The sequence below is a fragment of the Crocodylus porosus genome, unplaced genomic scaffold, assembly GCF_001723895.1.
Source record: "Crocodylus porosus isolate Cpor-Errol unplaced genomic scaffold, CroPor_comp1, whole genome shotgun sequence".
Taxonomy (NCBI): Eukaryota; Metazoa; Chordata; order Crocodylia; family Crocodylidae; genus Crocodylus; species Crocodylus porosus.
In genome coordinates this window covers 35,764,181-35,770,628 of record NW_017728907.1, presented here as the reverse complement: position 1 = coordinate 35,770,628, position 6,448 = coordinate 35,764,181, and the positions used below count along the sequence as shown (strand labels likewise).

Sequence of the window (6,448 nt, the reverse complement as noted above, 5' to 3'; positions counted from 1 at the left end):
AGGAGGCACCCCGCTTCGCCGGCCCGGCTCGGCTCTGCCCGGCCGGCCCGGCCCGGCCCCAGGGCCACGTCCTGCCCCTGGGGCGGCTGCTCCTCCGCCCGGAGGCCGGGGACGGGAGAGGATGATGGGGGGGCCGGGGGCTTGCGCGCCGCCCCCGCCTGGCTCCGCTGGCGCCGTGGCCGTGGGGGGTGGGTGGCCCCTGTCCCTCCAGCTTCAGGCCACCGCTGCCTGGCTCCTTTAAGCCTGGACCCTTGGGCACGTCCCTGCGCGCCTCCCCGCCGCGTCCCCTTTGTGCAGCTCCCCCGCGCCGGGGACGCCAGAAGTTTATCTGGCGTCGCTGCGGATTTCCTCTCCTCACGTCCACACCACAATGGAGGGATGACCCTCCCGGCCCGCCACCCGGACACAGCTCCCGGGCCCCTGGCTTTTTGTTTAACAACAAAGGGCTGGAGTTACCATGGCAGGAGAAGCCCCCGGGGAGACGGGAAAGCAAAGAAGGGCGGCAGCTCCTAGGCTTTAGTGGCCCATTTTCTTACTCCCTTCTTCTGGCCCCTGTAGGATCCCATCTATCGCCGTGTGCAAGTGTTGGCAACAGGCAGACCAGGCGTCCTCACTGCCGGGGAGATTTATCCAGTTCCTTCATTTTGTTTCCTGACAAATATAAACAAAAGGGGAACCCTTGAATGTAGAAGGGGCGAAGTTCAACATTGCTTCCAATGCGGCAGAGACTTGAGCTGAAGCTGCTTAAGCCAAGCTTGTCCTCCTTTTTTTACATATGGTAAGGTGGTCCAAAAGTGATGGAAAAGGGACTCTAGCAATGGGGTTGGTCAACAGTCATAACAGCATAAGCATTGCCATCTAGGGCCATCTTGCCCTGTGTCCCACAGGGGTGGTGAGTGGATGCTGAAAGGGGGAGGGAACCGGGTATGACCTGGGTTTTTTCCCTACTGTTCCTCTCTCACTTGCATCTTCCAGCATTTAAGGTCCAGGGAATCCTAGTTGGAAGCTGTCTCCCTAACTCCCATGCTCAAAATCTGCTGATGGTTTCCTCTGAGAACATGTCCAGTCCCTTTTTGGATCTAGCTAAACTGTCAGCTGTCACAACACCTGGTGGCAATGAGTTCCCCACTGCAATTACAGGCTGCATGAAAAAGAATTTCCTTTTTTTAGTTTTAAACTTACTGCCTACTAGTTTTATTTTGTGACCTCTTGTTCTTGTATTGTGAAAGGGACTATTTACTTTCTCTTTGCCATTTAGTATTTTGTAAACCATTATCATGTCCCCTCCCAAGCATCTCTTTCCTAAACTGAAGAGGATGGTCAAAAAGAAGACCCCTATACATTTGGATATTTCCAAGCGTGTATCTGTATGTGAAGGGTGTGTTCTGTTACAGATGTGGTTTGGTATTTAGCCATCAGGTGCCAACGTGATGAAAAGGCTGAAAGGTATTTAACAGCTCAAAAAGTTCTGGTTTTTGACAGAAAATAAAACCAACCCTGATTTTCAGGTCAGTTTAAAAATACCTTTGCTGTGCCACAATTTGATGGACAGTTTTGTTCATTATAATTTAAATGTAATTTATCCAGTTAGCTGAACAGAGTTGACCAAGCAAAATGAGGAGCGTATGAAAGTCTGCCAAATGTACATAGTTATAATTCCATTAGGAAGAACATTTTCAAAACTGAAGATTTTTCTTGAGTTCTAGTTTGTTTTTGGGGGGCACTCTTGTTATTGCATGCCATAAACATTAGGAAGAGCAGCATTCACACTTTCACTTGTAGGGAGCCCTTGGTTTTGATGATGATATAGAGTAGTGAGGGCCAACCTTTTTGCACAAGCCACAAATCAGCCTTGTACCCTCCCTGAGTGTCACTCCAATTCCCCTCCTCTGCCTGATTGGATATTCTGCTTTCTGCTGTCTGTCCTAACTACCACCGTGCTGCCTGTCCCCTCCCCACCGTGCCATGTACTGCCCAGACTGCCTGTGCCACTTGTGGCACCCATGCCACAGGTTGGCCACGGCAGCTGTAGAGAATTCTATGAGAGAAATGCCTTTTATAATATTTAGTGTAAAGAAAAGAGAGAGAGAGAGAAATGATTTTGTAAATGAGGCTAACAAAAAATAAGCTCTTTAAATGTAATGAAATAGAACTTTTCCTGATTTTTTTTTAGAGCTGAGTTTTAATTTTTCAAAAAAAGGCAGAACCTTACACTTCCACTTTAGAAACCACTCCTCTGCATACTGAAAACTCCCATTCACTTCTGTGGTGAGGATCAGACCCTCAATTAAGAGTGGAGGGGGTTGAACAGTTCACAGGATTGGGCCCTACATTGACCTGGCCTGTGCATTAGTGACATCTTGTTTATTTGTCAACATGACTAAATGTTGCCATTGATGCATAGAAGCAGATTCTTAACACCTGTGTTTGCTGAATCACTTCCTTTCTAGGTCCTACCCTGTTCTTTCTAAATTGTACAGCAGCTCTTGCCTTGGTCTTCCTGCAAGTCTTAGCATTTAAAGGCAGCCATTGGACACCTCGTGTGCAGGTTTAGATTTCACAGTGGTATTTGCTTTGTCCTCTTAAGCAGTTTTAAATAGAAATGTTTTAATCCTAACACTTAACATCTTGTATAAATATGGTGCCGCAGACCAGGCCAGTCTGCTTTTCACTAATGAGGGAATTCAAAATACTTTTGAATTTTCTCATAATGCTGCTTGTTTACTTGCCCAGGACTTTCTGGAAACTGAGCCTTTTATTAGCTTGGGATGGATTCCCCAAAATCTAGGCATCTGAAATCACTAGTCAGTGCTGAAAATGTTGTCTCATATGAATGGGTGCCTGTAGTAAGGGAGCAAGTCAGTAGGTGTGAGAAAGTTAAGCCATGTTATGGTGGTCAATGCAGGCATGTGAGGAGATGGAGTGGAACAATGTGGGGCCCAACCTTTTGGCACAAATTAGCCCCACACCTTCCCTGAGTGTCACTCCCATGGTTTTCTGCCCAATTCGTTTTCTATTTCCTGCCCTGCGCCCCTACCTGATCTGCTGCTGTTCTTTCTGCCCCCCTGGCTTATGTTCCCTGCCTAATTTGCTGCTTTGCTGTCTGCTCCCTGCCCTATTTGCTGCTGTGTTGCCTGTCCCTTCCTTAACCCCCAGCCTCGATCTCCCATGTGACACACAGAGGCTGCCCATGTGTGTGCCCTAAGCTGGAGCTACCCCTGGAGTAGAAGGTGTGGGGACTGCTGGAGAAGCTGAACGTCATGTCTATCTTTGAGCAGTGCCAGTGACCTAGTAACACCACGGGTTGCTTCCAGACTCAGTCAAAGGTAGTCCCTCTTAATTGGAGGAAAAGAGTGCTGTGCAAACTAAGACTTTTGAATGCAAGGGGGAATAAAAGGGATAATTGTGGGTGGGGGGGCTGGGAGCTGATGACATACATCAAGCCAACCCAGGGCTGTGTATTTGATTCTAGTGCTTTTTGGAAAACTTATTTCATTACAAAAACATTTTGATAAAAATATTTTTTATTTTAGTGTTTTATTACTTTTGGGCTTTCCTTAACCCCAAATCTGAAAACCAATTACAGCTGCTAAAAAACAAAAAATGTTGTTTTCAGCAAACCCAAGAAAATCTCTTAGTTGAAAAGCAACTTTCTATTTAAAGTGATTTGACTGAAAATTTTTAACTAGCATTGAATATTTGGTAGGAACATTGGTATCACTGTTGTTACCTACCAAAAGAAGCGTCTTTAAACTGTCCAGGGCTCTGCAGGCTCCAGGCAGATGATCTAAATCAGATTTTCCTCACTATCTTCACTGCATGTAGTCAGGTGCCGATAGAAAGATGTAACCAGCTAGAGAATGTCTTAAAACAATATCATCAGGAGAAAGATATAAACTTCCATTAATATAACTTTAATTATGAATTAAAATAATTTAATATAATCTAAGGGAGAACTTGTCAAGCCTGCTTCAAGATCCTGGGTAAGAGACTAACTTTGAATCAAGAAACCTTTTGTCAAGTTTGAAAATAAACGAAGTGGTTTAGTCCCATCTAAAATAACTTACAGATTTCAAGCCCCAACTGCTTGAGAAATGATTTGAGAAGATTCTGCTTTAAGTAATCCAATTTTTGTCTTCTCTTCTGGCTTTGCTAAGATAACTTAGTCAGGTATTTAATGTTGCATTAACATAATTTGTTGAAGTTTAATTTATTTCATTGTGTAATTATTTCTAAAGAAAAAGAAATCTCCATGAGTATCTAAAAAACACCATGCTGCTTAGAGAATTGCTAATATTAATGTCACAATGACTTACACAGTTGTACTGATTATTATTGAAATTATAGGAAAAAGTTTGCTCATGTATAAAGACCAGGGGCAGATTCAGGGCGTTCGCTGGTACAGTTGGACCTCACCACCCCCTCCGCTTTGATTCCTGCTCCACACAAAAGTTTAAAATCAACTGGCTGGCAGTGACAGCAGCATTTGTATTCAGGTAGCAGTGAGAGAGTCAGTTGACTTTGAGGGTCATTAAAATCTACCGGATTCCTTCTAAATTCATCATTCCACAGGTGTTAATGACTCTTTTTTTTTTTTTTAAATGGTCGTGATATTTCATTTATCACGCTAGCCTTTCTCATGCAATTCTGCTGTCTGTTAGCTGCTCCTGCTAATGTAGCTCTTATTTCACAGCCTTACAGACTGTTTTGAACACGTTCCAATAAAGTTATTTGTTCTTGCATCAATCTTAAACTTATAGCCCCAGGTTTCTTCTAGAAACACTTCTAGGTTCTTTTTTACCTGAGGAAAAATGTGTTGCTTTGTATGTTATGATGTACTCCACCATGTGCACCCCCCATGTCAAAATCCTAGATCTACCTGTGATAAAGACATTAAGGACCTCTTTCTTCTTTTATTAGTCATTTGGAATTTTGCTACTGACTTTAGTAGGAGCAGCAGTTGGGGTCAGATGATCAAAACAGGCAAAGATTTGCCCAAATTTAGCAGTCCATTGAGCTAGCATGGTTAAAGCAGACAAGTTTTTGTAGCCAATGGCATGCAAAGGATTAATATATTACCTCCAGTTGCCTTTGATACCTCTGCCCAAATGATCAGCTATTCATTCATAGCTGGGTTGCTTAGGGTGGCATTTGGCAGAAGTCTGGAGCAAGGTTTGATCTTGCATCTCTAGAGCTGCAATGAAGTGTGTTCCCCCTCAGTATCATGTAATGATCCACTACAAATAATGGATATGGTAACTTGCCTTTCAGGTGGGTGGCACTAGAAGGGAGTAATTTCATATTTACTGGAATTTTATTAAAAAAATCCACCGTTTGGTTCTTTCAAAAGTTCCAAACATCACAACTCCCACTGTGCTCACCATTTAAAACAAAGATATTAGCGTCTTGTCTGGATCAACCACTTACATAAGTACTGAACATATCTGTTACATGAAGCAAAGTATAAATCAAGTACCGTCCTTTGTATCTAGCCTCTACAAATAAGAAGAGCTGATTTTTTATGTGTATATAGATTATATCAGTCTTAAAAATGTTAGCAATGATGGCACTTTGGGTTATACTTTTATTATTTCTTTATTCTACAAACTGCGGCCTGTAAGGAGGAAAGTGTCTGGTATTACTTTCTAGTTGAAAATATCCATACATTTTTCCTGGTGTAATGGGATTACTGTTTTATAAGATTATTGCAAACTTAAAAAAAAAACCCTTGTGCAACTGGGAAGCAAGAGCAGAAAAGATCCTTTATACGAAGAAGTTACAAATCATGAAACAACCACTTCTTTAACTTTTTTTTTTTTTTGTGGCTACACCATAGCTTAGTTTTTAAGTAATTTTTCAGAGCAGGGAACTAGGTTAGGTGTGAGCCAGAACAGCTCTCTTTAGATATTTTGTTTCCCATTCCAGTTATGACTGATAGAATTAAAACTATATCTGTTTAACTTGTTTCCTATTAAACACTGAATTAAATTAAAGCCCTTGTATATTACTTAATGAAGTGCCTTCAAAAAAATTAAGTTCTGTGTTCTTTGAAACAGAACTATTTTTAAGTATCTTTTAAAATTGACTATTTTAATTAAGAATTTCAGAAAGTATCTTGGTAAATTTTTGCTTCTTTCAATCCATCACGTTTTGGGACTTCTTAAAATACCACTTTTTAATAATTTTTTGAATTAATATTCTAGATCAATTTGAAAAGTTTATACTTCATAAAGAACGTTTTGCAGTCTTATTATACTACAAACCTACAGGCTGGGGAAACTCCATTCTCACCCGTGCAGAGGCAGAAAAGGATCTTGGAGTCATTATTGATGCCAAAATGAACATGGGCTAACAGTGTGGGGATGCAGTCAGGAAGGCCAACCACACCTTGTCATGCATCCACAGATGCATCTCAAGCAGGTCCAAGGGGGTGATACTCCCCCTCTAT

At 42.2% G+C, this 6,448-nt stretch overlaps 1 protein-coding gene and 1 long non-coding RNA gene across 2 annotated transcripts in view; one reads left to right on the top strand and one right to left on the bottom strand.

Annotated features, from left to right (window-relative positions):
• Positions 1–484: 484 nt before the first annotated feature.
• Positions 485–6,448, top strand: part of LRRC8C (leucine rich repeat containing 8 family member C) — a 31,868-nt gene continuing 25,904 nt past the window's right edge. The window contains exon 1 of the mRNA XM_019531136.1: positions 485–778. The gene's annotated coding sequence lies outside the window, so the exon portion shown is untranslated. The remainder of the gene's footprint in view (positions 779–6,448) is intronic.
• LOC109307308 lies at positions 796–3,188 on the bottom strand. Its single transcript, XR_002100228.1, has 3 exons — positions 3,178–3,188; positions 3,038–3,042; positions 796–995 (listed from the first exon to the last, which is right to left on the bottom strand). It is a non-coding gene; the product is annotated as an uncharacterized LOC109307308 (long non-coding RNA).